General features: G+C 42.1%; 1 pseudogene; it reads left to right on the top strand.

Annotated features, from left to right (window-relative positions):
• Positions 1-2,224: 2,224 nt before the first annotated feature.
• Positions 2,225-15,113, top strand: part of LOC135557235 (frizzled-3-like) — a 39,827-nt pseudogene continuing 26,938 nt past the window's right edge.

Genomic DNA, 15,113 nt, shown 5'->3' with positions numbered 1-15,113 from the left:
AAATGCTATTCCGCACGGTCATTTGACTACACTACCGGTATATACATTTTTTTCACATCACATATTGTGTCAAAATTTTGGTCATCTTACTTACATATTTGAAAGTGCACGCTGTTCTTTAGTAATAATGGCATGGTAGCTGTAGTAAAGAATGCTGTGGAAAAGAGCTTTTGGGAATAATTATCTTCCTACAGGGTGTGTGCATATTTACAGAGACAAGATCCAATGCACATTTCTGTGCTATAACTGTGTTTATTAGAAGTGCTGCTGTCTTTTTCTATGTCGGTCCATTAGACACTGTTCAGTGAAGTTCACAAATTAAATTATGATAGAGACCTCTGATCATTCACTGTTAACGGTTCGTACACATTTTCCATGACTTTTAACCAAATGTTCATGACTATCATTATAGCCTACACGAACACGTAAGCATTATTGACACTGGAAGGCTGCTGTGTATAATCCCATGTAGTTTTGTCTTTTGATCCAACCCTGAAACACGTCTGTTTATCAAGGTCCTCCGCATCCACGTGAGGTCCTGTTGAGCGGTTGATGTTTGGGCTGCACACACATGAGCTATCCTGGAGGATGGTTGACACCCTTGATATAAAACATTTCAACATGAGAACCAAATACTTTTGTCTTTATAAAATAATTCCCTGATTCAATGAATCAGGGATCAAATGGATAAGGTAGGCTACTTCAAAGCAAGGTATCTAACTAGACATGTTTATAGATAAGGCTCAAATATTCATGTTTCAGGGGAGATCTATGCACAGCAAGTTATTTGTCAATTCGTTTATTAGAATATTTTGTAAGTTTTCGTAATTACATGGCTACTGTTTAATAGGGTGAATCATGGCTTTCCAATGGTGCAGATTTATTTAGTGCCAGTGGAAAGGCGACAACCACATGAATGCTTAGTTAGATATGGTTAACTAGCGTGACAACTGCTACAAGTTCTGTTTTGAATTGGCTATCTAGTTGTCTGTCATTATTTTATACGTGCTGCTGAAATGTCGGGCTCTCTCTCCTTGCGTAACGGCCCAGTCACACTGGCACACACACACACACAATCACTAAAGGGTCATTTCGATAATGGCTGATATGTAGATTTTTAAATGATTGATAATATTAAAATGATATTCCTTCATGAATTTCATTAACAAAAATATTTTAAACACATTTCAATCATCTTTTGAGGATCTTTACAACCCGTCATTTGACAGTTTGGAACAGCGTATCATGCGCATTCAGGTTGGCAAAGAGATTCACAGATTAGCGGCAAATAAACTTGAACAAAGCATAATCAGGGAATTAATGCCCACTCTCCATTGCTCTTTAATGCATATTCCGCCTTCATTCTGCTTTGATAAACCTTTTTTTTGCCTCAGTCTGTAAATCTGGGCCGGGGATAATCTACTTTGTTTTATAGAGTAGCCAAAAACTGTGACGTTCTGGTATGGCGCTCCGGACAGCTCCTGCCCAAGTAAAGCACTGACTATGATGGTAGCCTACTGTTACTACATTGATAGAATTAGTGTACAAATTTTACTAATGCATTTATTCCATATCCACATACCATATTCTAATTGTCATTGAAAATAAGAATGTGTTCTTAACTGACTTGCCTGGTTAAATAAAGGTAAAATAAAATAAAACATTTAAAAAATGAAAGGACTATAATGGATAATTTTTTCTAAAGAGCCCCTTAAAATATTGAGCAAAGATGTCAAATTAATTTTAGTCAGATCGAGTGCAGTTATTGACATTTGCAATCAGGTATTATTCAGGCTACAATGTACTTAATTGTTTCTGTCTATTTTTGCCCCAGATCCCTTGACATCTACACCTATTGCAGGGATCCACTCTCTGACCTAAATCATTGTTTATAACCTGTGTATGTGGTGAGAAGGGGACTCCTGTGGTCAGACAACCCAAAGCCAGGCCTCATGCTCAGGTGATGAAGATCCTATGATTCAAGAGGGTGATGGAGACAGTCAGCCTCAGCCATGGCAGCCATCTTTTTACACACACAGACTGGTACACTCCCCTGATCGCCACTTACCTGTATCCCAACCCTTTGCTCTCCATCACCGACCTACTGCTTTGTGAATGAGGCTGATGATTCAGCCTGTCCCTGTCCGCAGCCTGGGTTCTTCCCTAACCCTGTCCCTGTCCGCAGCCTGGGTTCTTCCCTAACCCTGTCCCTGTCCGCAGCCTGGGTTCTTCCCTAACCCTGTCCCTGTCCGTGCACCAGCCTGCGGGGACCATGGAGCTGCTGTGGGTGCTGTGTGTGTCCATGCTGATGCCTTCAGCGGTGGTGGTGGAGGCCATCCCCATGGAGTCTGCAGCCGGGAGCCACAGCATGTTCACCTGTGAACCTATCACCCTGCGTCTGTGTCAGGGGCTGCCCTATAACTCCACCTTCATGCCCAACCACCTCAACCACTACGACCAGCAGACCGCCGCGCTCGCCATGGAGGTAAACACTGACTCTCTGTTTTTAATCTCTCTCTTTCTCTCTCTCTCTCTCTTTCTCTCTCTCCCTAATTTCAGGCATTTGGTTGGGATAGTAAGATTATTGCTGCTGGGTTTAATCAAGTGCTTGAGGAGTACTGTGTGTCTGGCTGAAGAGACTGTAACTGTACTGTCCTTATCTGTGCCAGACTCAGTGGTCTGTCTGCCCCATGGACATGGTAACAGTAGCAGACAGTGCTGGCATGGGTAACCATTGTTGATAATGTCAAAGCGGTAGCCTACGTTCGGTCGACTCCTCTAACCCAGGGGACTGAGAACGTATTACTATAATTCACTTTTAACATTTCTTTTGAGACCATTTTTAAAACCATCAACTATTAAGTGAGGCTGTGAAGTGAATTGCGTGCTGGTCTAGCAGTCTGCTGCAGATTTAAATGGTTCCTCTTAGAAACCTGCTGTTTCTGTTGTGACAGACAGGCCAACAGCAACCTGCTGTTTCTGTTGAGACAGACAGGCCAACAGCATCCTGCTGTTTCTGTTGAGACAGACAGGCCAACAGCATCCTGCTGTTTCTGTTGTGACAGACAGGCCAACAGCATCCTGCTGTTTCTGTTGAGACAGACAGGCCAACAGTATCCTGCTGTTTCTGTTGAGACAGACAGGCCAACAGCATCCTGCTGTTTCTGTTGTGACAGACAGGCCAACAGCATCCTGCTGTTTCTGTTGTGACAGACAGGCCAACAGCATCCTGCTGTTTCTGTTGAGACAGACAGGCCAACAGTATCCTGCTGTTTCTGTTGAGACAGACAGGCCAACAGCATCCTGCTGTTTCTGTTGTGACAGACAGGCCAACAGCATCCTGCTGTTTCTGTTGTGACAGACAGGCCAACAGCATCCTGCTGTTTCTGTTGAGACAGACAGGCCAACAGCATCCTGCTGTTTCTGTTGAGACAGACAGGCCAACAGCATCCTGCTGTTTCTGTTGAGACAGACAGGCCAACAGCAACTAGAGACGATTTCAAGTCATATCTGCTTTAAAGACTATGAACCCCACTTATGTAACCGGCTTGATTGTTTTTTGTTGGCATATGAACTCAATCAGAGAGCAGATGCATGGTCTATTAGGTTCATCTGATCCTAGTGGTATGCATATTTAATCTATCCAGTACTTTGCAGGTTTGCTTCCTTGCCTTACTATCCCCCCATCCATCATCCATCCATCCATCCACCCATCTGATCCATCCATCCACCCATTTGATCCATCCATCCACCCATCTGATCCATCCATCCACCCATCTGATCCATCCATCCACCCATCTGATCCATCCATCCACCCATCTGATCCATCCATCCACCCATCTGATCCATCCATCCACCCATCTGATCCATCCATCCACCCATCTGATCCATCCATCCACCCATCTGATCCATCCATCCACCCATTTGATCCATCCATCCATTCCCCATCTAATCCATCCATCTGATCCATCCATACATCCCCCCCATCCATCAATCTATGCATCTGATCCATCTATCCACCCATACGTCCATCGATCTGATCCATCCATACATCCCCCCCTTCCATCAATCTATCCATCTATCCACCCGTACGTCCATCGATCTGATCCATCCATCGGATACATCCATCCATCCACTTGATCCATCCACACAATTCCCCATGCCCCCCAACCCAACTCTCCACCACTACCCATCTCTCCCTGCTCTGCTCGCCCGTCTGTTCCTATTCTACTAGTAGTGTACGAGAGAGAGAGAGAGAGAGAGAGAGATGTGGAGCTTATGTAACTACCCTCTGCTCTAAATGTGCCCTAGCCTCAGGAGATAGAGGCATCACACTACATCACATCTGCTCTGAATCAACCCAGCTTATCTCTTTTAAATATCCCACCACATTCCCATGATGCCATTCCCTGTAGCATTCCCAAAATATTCCTGAGATCCCAACCTCGGTTAGAGGGGTTTAGTCAGTTGTGATTCATAACCCATTGCAGTCATCGCATTTTGTCCTTAAAATGACTAGCATAAATTTACAAAGTACAAAAACGGCCCTAGTTCCCTATGAACCAACCAACTTTTCTAAGTACTATATTACAAGCCAGGTGAGTGAATCTTCACTGTTGTCTTTCAGCCCATGGTTTTCACACTTGTTTTGTTTGAATGTACACTAGAGGCTTTTGATTAGACACAACTGTTCAGTTTGATTAGACATGCTTTCACACAAGCATGTCTCTGTTAGCGCATTCAAAAGCTAGTTTGATGTTGGGAAAACACATGAATCCCAGTAGATTATGAACACACCATGTTTTCTACTAGCTTCGGCATGGCCGACTGGTCGATGGGAGAACACCAGAGCCTTTAGGAAGAGAAAAGCCAAATGAGGATTGATGTTTGATCTGATGGCCTATAGCATGGAGAAATTGTGACTTGGATGAGAACAAATGGCTTCCTTTCATCCCTGTCTGGAAAGAAACCCCTCTGAAGTGGTATTTCTTTAAAAACCTTCATGGCTGGGACATTAGTACCATCACTTACTAGCACTTGTCTCTGGAGGAGAACACTCAGTGTCTACAGCCCCCAACCCTCATTTAATAAACCATCCTCAAATATAGTGTCTTTCATTTTGCCTTTCGGTTTTTGTCTCTTCGGTAGCTGATCATTTTGGACCAAAATGTATCTCTCAAAACAAACTAACTGTCTGTCCTGTCCTGTCCTGTCCTGTCTGTCTGTCTGTCTCGTCCCATAGATAGATAGATAGATAGATAGATAGATAGATGGGCGAAGAGGAGGCAGAGATGGATATTGTCGTGGAGGAGGAGCATCAGCGTAGCCAGGGAGTGAAGCAGTGACAGGACTATGATACAGCGCACTTCACTACCAGAGATTACCCTGTCTGTCATGGGTAGAACAGAGAAAGGAGATAGATACATCTGACTGTCATGGGTAGAACAGAGAAAGGAGATGGATAGATCTGACTGTCATGGGTAGAACAGAGAAAGGAGATGGATAGATCTGACTGTCATGGGTAGAACAGAGAAAGGAGATGGATAGATCTGACTGTCATGGGTAGAACAGAGAAAGGAGATGGATAGATCTGACTGTCATGGGTAGAACAGAGAAAGGAGATGGATAGATCTGACTGTCATGGGTAGAACAGAGAAAGGAGATGGATAGATCTGACTGTCATGGGTAGAACAGAGAAAGGAGATAGATAGATCTGACTGTCATGGGTAGAACAGAGAAAGGAGATAGATCTATCTGACTGTCATGGGTAGAACAGAGAAAGGAGATAGATAGATCTGACTGTCATGGGTAGAACAGAGAAAGGAGATCTGACTGTCATGGGTAGAACAGAGAAAGGAGATCTGACTGTCATGGGTAGAACAGAGAAAGGAGATAGATAGATCTGACTGTCATGGGTAGAACAGAGAAAGGAGATAGATAGATCTGACTGTCATGGGTAGAACAGAGAAAGGAGATAGATAGATCTGACTGTCATGGGTAGAACAGAGAAAGGAGATAGATAGATCTGACTGTCATGGGTAGAACAGAGAAAGGAGATAGATAGATCTGACTGTCATGGGTAGAACAGAGAAAGGAGATAGATAGATCTGACTGTCATGGGTAGAACAGAGAAAGGAGATAGATAGATCTGACTGTCATGGGTAGAACAGAGAAAGGAGATAGATAGATAGATCTGACTGTCATGGGTAGAACAGAGAAAGGAGATAGATAGATCTGACTGTCATGGGTAGAACAGAGAAAGGAGATAGATAGATAACATACTGATGTAAACATGCATTCTAAAACATGTTGGGTTAAAAACAACCCAATTTGGGTTATTGGGTAACCCAGCACTGGGTAAATATTGGCCAGAACACATGCGTAAATAACCCAACATGTTGTTTGGATTACTCAACATAGGTTACTTTAACCATCAGTTGTGTTTTTATTCACTTTCATGCGGGGCTGACCCAGCATCTGGGTCTTTTTAGATGTAATCCACAGCTTATTTCCAGGAGGCATGTCTATTAGGGGCGTGGCTTTCAGATCACTTATTTTGGCAACATGTCAGAGTTCATAATGTTATGTTTGTCCACTGCAAATTTACATCTTCCTTGATTATTTTTGCAAGTTACATATTTTAATATAAAATTAATATCATTATTATTTATATATTGTAACAACGTGGTAACTACCCCAATATTGGGATATATATAGGCTCTTGGGGAAAGTGGGAGACCTAGTCAGTTGTACAACTGAATGCCTTCAACTGAGATGTGTCTTCCGCATTTAACCCAGCCCCTCTGAATCAGACAGGTGCAGGGGGTTGCCTTAATCGACATCCACGGTGCCCGGGGAACAGTGGGTTAACTGCCTTGCTCAGGGGCAGAATGACAGATTTTTACCTCGTCAGCTCTGGGATTCGATCCAGCAAACCTTTTGGTTACTGGCCCACCGCTCTAACCACTAGGCCCCAACTCATACACTTGTGTAAGACTCATTAAAGCTACAAAAGTTTCAGTGTTCTACCTTTACATGTGATTTCAATATAACAGAATAGATGAACCAGAATGATATTTACTCTCACAGGTGGCCAAAACAAACTATATGAAAGCCATGCCTCAACTAAGCTGTGTTTCCAGTCTTCTGAGCTGACCTGCTGGGTCATAAGTCAATAACCCAGCATCAACAACCCAACTAAGTGAGCCAATGCCTGCAACCCAGCTGTTGGGACATCCAAACAACCCAGCATTTTTAGAGAGTGCCCCAACTGGTAATGGTGGTATAACCATCTAGTATGGGGGCCATAGGGATGGATGGTGGCTGATTCTAGTTTTCTGTATGTCTTGTATTGGCTAGCCTTTACCATTAGATTATTGAATGTTTGGTGGAATATACAGTATAGCTGACTGAATATAATACTTTCTGTATTTATAAAACGGTCAAGTAGCAATAATGAACAAAACATTGCTTAATATAATTATTCATTATTTTCATTCTGACCGTTATGCTCTTATTTGACATACATTTGTATCCTCTACAGAAAAGGTTTACAGTCGTATATAAAAGAGGTACTCCACCCATTCGTTGTGAATCCATGTAAAAGGCTGACTGTGGTCTCTGATGACCATCAGACAGACATGCACAGTGTGCACACAGCTAGTAGCTAGCGCGGAATATATGTTCCATCTCATGGTTTGATAAACTCAGCTCAATCTGATCCAAACCCTCAATAAACAGTGTCAAATACACTGCTTATAACACTGAGCTGAATGGTCTCTCTCTCTCTCTCTCTCTCTCTCTCATTTAAGGGCTTTATTGGCATGGGAAACATAGGTTAACATTAACAAAGCAAGTGAACTAGATAATAAACAAAAGTGAAATAAACAATAAAAATGTACAGGAAACATTACAATTCCAAAAGAATAAAGACATTACAAATGTCATATTTGAACGTAGGCTGCCGCCAAACAACAACTTGTGTGTGTGTTTTTTTTAACAGTTATGTGAATGACATGGCTGGCTATCTGAAGGAGGAGGTGGCCTATCCCTCTCTCTCCTCTTCCATATCTCAGTCTTTTGTCTGTCACTCCCTCCCCTTCCCCCATTTGAGATACACTGCATGGTTGCCTGGGAAACAGGTCCCAATTGTGTTTTTAACAAAGGAGCAGGCTTTCTGTGGCTTTCAGGAGGTGGTCCCCGCTCGCCGCCCTCTGACCTCTGCTGAACACACCATGGCCCATCCTTAAACTAGTCCCTCCATCCGTTGGTGCATCAGCCATTGCCATGGCAGTTAGGGTAGTAATGTAGAGAATTGAGCAGAGATGGGAAAAGGAAGGAAGGAGCAGAGAAGGAGGAAGAGGGAGAAGGGGGGAGAGAGAGAGGAGGGAGGGAGAGGGGGATAGAGGAGGTAAGAGGAAGGGAAAGAGAAGGGGAGAGAGGAGGAAGAGGGAGGGCGAGAGATGAGAGGGAGTGAGAGGATGAAAGAGAGAGGAGAGGAAGAGGGAGAGCAAGGAGGGAGTCTCTGTCCTGTCTGTTTGTCTATCCTGTCTGTCTCTGTATGTCCTGTCTCTGTATGTCCTGTCTGTGTCCTGTCTGTCCTGTCTCTGTATGTGTTGTCTGTCTCTGTATGTGTTGTCTGTCCTGTATCTGTCTGTCCTGCCTGTCTCTGTCTAGTCCTGTATCTGTCTGTCTCTGTCTCTGTCCTGTCTCTGTCAGTCTGTCCTGTCTCTCTCTCTGTCTGTCCTGTATATGTATGTCCTGTCTGTCTCTGTCCTGTCTGTCTGTGTCCTGTCTGTCTGTTTGTCTGTCCTGTCTGTGTCCTGTCTATGTCCTGTATGTGTTGTCTGTCTCTGTATGTGTTGTCTGTCCTGTATCTGTCTGTCCTGCCTGTCTCTGTCTAGTCCTGTAACTGTCTGTCCTGTCTGTCTCTGTCTCTGTCCTGTCTCTGTCTGTCCTGTCTCTCTCTCTGTCTGTCCTGTATCTGTCTGTCTCTTTCTGTCCTGTCTCTGTCCTGACTGTCTGTGTGTGTAACACACCATAACAGGACTGGGTTAATGCATGTCACCGGACTGGAGACTGGCACCCTGTTCTATTCTATACAGAGCAGATAAATGTGGATGATGTTTTTGCCTGCTGGCTTGATCTATAAGGTTTGATTAGGAAGAAGATGCCAGGTGTGTCATGTTGGTTTAATGAAAAGGAATGCTGCCGGGTTGGTGGAACAGACAGATTGGTTACTATAAAGGAACTTATTCCCATAGAGATCCTATAATACACTCTAATGTTTGGATTCAACCCGTATTGCCGAAGTAATGGACTATAGTGTGATTGAAATTTAAAGGCAATGTTCACGCATTTCGCAGAGAATGCATTCACGCCCTACAGTACATACTGTATGTCTGCTAAATTGGAAATTACATTTTGTTTTGCAGATTTTCCACAAAACTGCCCTAAATCTGTTGTTCTTCCCCCTTTACAGATCTTACCCCTTTCTATTCAGACATGATTGATTTGACAGGTTGATGGATCAGTTCATGATTGATTTGACAGGTTGATGGATATGTTGTTGACAGGTGTGTACGTGAACCAGTCTACTGAAAGACACAGAAACAACAGAATAAACCAGACTAGTACAGATACAGTAGAACGTGATCAAGCCTACACAAAATAATGTCCTTTCCCTGGTGATGAGGGCGCATGGCATTTGATATTCCAATGCAGTAAAATATTTTTTTCCAGGCGAGTGTCAACTTGCTGTGAAGCACACAAAACAACGGCATTTCTACACTCAAAAACTGTATGTGAGGGTTGAATTCATTCATTATTTTGTCCAGATGATGTCAGTCATCTCAGATGTCTGTCTGTGCCTCATGTTCCAACAGTCACTAAACCACAATAAAATGACACATCAACGTCACCACCTTTGTCATTGTGGATAGAAAATCTGAAAGCAGAAATATTGCATTTGATATGTACAAGGCATTTACAAAAGCTGTCTGGATGTAAATGTGATGTGGTTGCTTTGTGTGGGAATCGGCAAGCCAAACTGATCCTAATCCCTTTAAATAGAGCCAGACGTCTGGGAGGCAGCCCAGACTGAACAGAAATTAGATCCTGTCTACTGGAGCGACATCTCTACATCATGATGAATGACTGGTGTAATACAGTATGGAGGCTAAGCTATGGTGATGATGAATGACTGGTGTAATACAGTATGGAGGCTAAGCTATGGTGATGATGAATGACTGGTGTAATACAGTATGGAGGCTAAGCTATGGTGATGATGAATGACTGGTGTAATACAGTATGTAGGCTAAGCTATGGTGATGATGAATGACTGGTGTAATACAGTATGTAGGCTAAGCTATGGTGATGATGAATGACTGGTGTAATACAGTATGTAGGCTAAGCTATGGTGATGATGAATGACTGGTGTAATACAGTATGTAGGCTAAGCTATGGTGATGATGAATGACTGGTGTAATACAGTATGTAGGCTAAGCTATGGTGATGATGAATGACTGGTGTAATACAGTATGTAGGCTAAGCTATGGTGATGATGAATGACTGGTGTAATACAGTATGTAGGCTAAGCTATGGTGATGATGAATGACTGGTGTAATACAGTATGTAGGCTAAGCTATGGTGATGATGAATGACTGGTGTAATACAGTATGTAGGCTAAGCTATGGTGATGATGAATGACTGGTGTAATACAGTATGTAGGCTAAGCTATGGTGATGATGAATGACTGGTGTAATACAGTATGTAGGCTAAGCTATGGTGATGATGAATGACTGGTGTAATACAGTATGTAGGCTAAGCTATGGTGATGATGAATGACTGGTGTAATACAGTATGTAGGCTAAGCTATGGTGATGATGAATGACTGGTGTAATACAGTATGTAGGCTAAGCTATGGTGATGATGAATGACTGGTGTAATACAGTATGTAGGCTAAGCTATGGTGATGATGAATGACTGGTGTAATACAGTATGTAGGCTATGCTATGGTGATGATGAATGACTGGTGTAATACAGTATGTAGGCTAAACTATGGTGATGATGAATGACTGGTGTAATACAGTATGTAGGCTAAGCTATGGTGATGATGAATGACTGGTGTAATACAGTATGTAGGCTAAGCTATGGTGATGATGAATGACTGGTGTAATACAGTATGTAGGCTAAGCTATGGTGATGATGATTGACTGGTGTAATACAGTATGTAGGCTAAGCTATGGTGATGATGAATGACTGGTGTAATACAGTATGTAGGCTAAGCTATGGTGATGATGAATGACTGGTGTAATACAGTATGTAGGCTAAGCTATGGTGATGATGAATGACTGGTGTAATACAGTATGTAGGCTAAGCTATGGTGATGATGAATGACTGGTGTAATACAGTATGGAGGCTAAGCTATGGTGATGATGAATGACTGGTGTAATACAGTATGGAGGCTAAGCTATGGTGATGATGAATGACTGGTGTAATACAGTATGTAGGCTAAGCTATGGTGATGATGAATGACTGGTGTAATACAGTATGTAGGCTAAGCTATGGTGATGATGAATGACTGGTGTAATACAGTATGTAGGCTAAGCTATGGTGATGATGAATGACTGGTGTAATACAGTATGGAGGCTAAGCTATGGTGATGATGAATGACTGGTGTAATACAGTATGGAGGCTAAGCTATGGTGATGATGAATGACTGGTGTAATACAGTATGGAGGCTAAGCTATGGTGATGATGAATGACTGGTGTAATACAGTATGGAGGCTAAGCTATGGTGATGATGAATGACTGGTGTAATGACTGGTGTAATACAGTATGGAGGCTAAGCTATGGTGATGATGAATGACTGGTGTAATACAGTATGTAGGCTAAGCTATGGTGATGATGAATGACTGGTGTAATACAGTATGTAGGCTAAGCTATGGTGATGATGAATGACTGGTGTAATACAGTATGTAGGCTAAGCTATGGTGATGATGAATGACTGGTGTAATACAGTATGTAGGCTAAGCTATGGTGATGATGAATGACTGGTGTAATACAGTATGGAGGCTAAGCTATGGTGATGATGAATGACTGGTGTAATACAGTATGGAGGCTAAGCTATGGTGATGATGAATGACTGGTGTAATACAGTATGTAGGCTAAGCTATGGTGATGATGAATGACTGGTGTAATACAGTATGTAGGCTAAGCTATGGTGATGATGAATGACTGGTGTAATACAGTATGTAGGCTAAGCTATGGTGATGATGAATGACTGGTGTAATACAGTATGTAGGCTAAGCTATGGTGATGATGAATGACTGGTGTAATACAGTATGTAGGCTAAGCTATGGTGATGATGAATGACTGGTGTAATACAGTATGTAGGCTAAGCTATGGTGATGATGAATGACTGGTGTAATACAGTATGTAGGCTAAGCTATGGTGATGATGAATGACTGGTGTAATACAGTATGTAGGCTAAGCTATGGTGATGATGAATGACTGGTGTAATACAGTATGTAGGCTAAGCTATGGTGATGATGAATGACTGGTGTAATACAGTATGTAGGCTAAGCTATGGTGATGATGAATGACTGGTGTAATACAGTATGTAGGCTAAGCTATGGTGATGATGAATGACTGGTGTAATACAGTATGTAGGCTAAGCTATGGTGATGATGAATGACTGGTGTAATACAGTATGTAGGCTATGCTATGGTGATGATGAATGACTGGTGTAATACAGTATGTAGGCTAAGCTATGGTGATGATGAATGACTGGTGTAATACAGTATGTAGGCTAAGCTATGGTGATGATGAATGACTGGTGTAATACAGTATGTAGGCTAAGCTATGGTGATGATGAATGACTGGTGTAATACAGTATGGTGATGATGAATGACTGGTGTAATACTATGGTGATGATGATGAATGACTGGTGTAATACATTATGTAGGCTAAGCTATGGTGATGATGAATGACTGGTGTAATACAGTATGTAGGCTAAGCTATGGTGATGATGAATGACTGGTGTAATACAGTATGGAGGCTAAGCTATGGTGATGATGAATGACTGGTGTAATACAGTATGGAGGCTAAGCTATGGTGATGATGAATGACTGGTGTAATACAGTATGTAGGCTAAGCTATGGTGATGATGAATGACTGGTGTAATACAGTATGGAGGCTAAGCTATGGTGATGATGAATGACTGGTGTAATACAGTATGGAGGCTAAGCTATGGTGATGATGAATGACTGGTGTAATACAGTATGGAGGCTAAGCTATGGTGATGATGAATGACTGGTGTAATACAGTATGGAGGCTAAGCTATGGTGATGATGAATGACTGGTGTAATACAGTATGGAGGCTAAGCTATGGTGATGATGAATGACTGGTGTAATACAGTATGGAGGCTAAGCTATGGTGATGATGAATGACTGGTGTAATACAGTATGGAGGCTAAGCTATGGTGATGATGAATGACTGGTGTAATACAGTATGGAGGCTAAGCTATGGTGATGATGAATGACTGGTGTAATACAGTATGTAGGCTAAGCTATGGTGATGATGAATGACTGGTGTAATACAGTATGGGCTAGGCTAAGCTATGGTGATGATGAATGACTGGTGTAATACAGTATGTAGGCTAAGCTATGGTGATGATGAATGACTGGTGTAATACAGTATGTAGGCTAAGCTATGGTGATGATGAATGACTGGTGTAATACAGTATGGAGGCTAAGCTATGGTGATGATGAATGACTGGTGTAATACAGTATGTAGGCTAAGCTATGGTGATGATGAATGACTGGTGTAATACAGTATGTAGGCTAAGCTATGGTGATGATGAATGACTGGTGTAATACAGTATGTAGGCTAAGCTATGGTGATGATGAATGACTGGTGTAATACAGTATGTAGGCTAAGCTATGGTGATGATGAATGACTGGTGTAATACAGTATGTAGGCTAAGCTATGGTGATGATGAATGACTGGTGTAATACAGTATGTAGGCTAAGCTATGGTGATGATGAATGACTGGTGTAATACAGTATGTAGGCTAAGCTATGGTGATGATGAATGACTGGTGTAATACAGTATGTAAGGCTAAGGTATGATGATGATGAATGACTGGTGATGATGAATGACTGGTACAGTATGTAGGCTAAGCTATGGTGATGATGAATGACTGGTGTAATACAGTATGGAGGCTAAGCTATGGTGATGATGAATGACTGGTGTAATACAGTATGTAGGCTAAGCTATGGTGATGATGAATGACTGGTGTAATACAGTATGTAGGCTAAGCTATGGTGATGATGAATGACTGGTGTAATACAGTATGTAGGCTAAGCTATGGTGATGATGAATGACTGGTGTAATACAGTATGTAGGCTAAGCTATGGTGATGATGAATGACTGGTGTAATACAGTATGGAGGCTAAGCTATGGTGATGATGAATGACTGGTGTAATACAGTATGGAGGCTAAGCTATGGTGATGATGAATGACTGGTGTAATACAGTATGTAGGCTAAGCTATGGTGATGATGAATGACTGGTGTAATACAGTATGTAGGCTAAGCTATGGTGATGATGAATGACTGGTGTAATACAGTATGTAGGCTAAGCTATGGTGATGATGAATGACTGGTGTAATACAGTATGGAGGCTAAGCTATGGTGATGATGAATGACTGGTGTAATACAGTATGGAGGCTAAGCTATGGTGATGATGAATGACTGGTGTAATACAGTATGTAGGCTAAGCTATGGTGATGATGAATGACTGGTGTAATACAGTATGTAGGCTAAGCTATGGTGATGATGAATGACTGGTGTAATACAGTATGGAGGCTAAGCTATGGTGATGATGAATGACTGGTGTAATACAGTATGTAGGCTAAGCTATGGTGATGATGAATGACTGGTGTAATACAGTATGTAGGCTAAGCTATGGTGATGATGAATGACTGGTGTAATACAGTATGTAGGCTAAGCTATGGTGATGATGAATGACTGGTGTAATACAGTATGTAGGCTAAGCTATGGTGATGATGAATGACTGGTGTAATACAGTATGTAGGCTAAGCTATGGTG

This window comes from Oncorhynchus masou, chromosome 16 (assembly GCF_036934945.1).
Source record: "Oncorhynchus masou masou isolate Uvic2021 chromosome 16, UVic_Omas_1.1, whole genome shotgun sequence".
Lineage (NCBI taxonomy): Eukaryota > Metazoa > Chordata > Actinopteri > Salmoniformes > Salmonidae > Oncorhynchus > Oncorhynchus masou.
The sequence above is the reverse complement of the archived record's forward strand: the minus strand, read 5'-3'. Positions and strand labels throughout refer to the sequence as shown.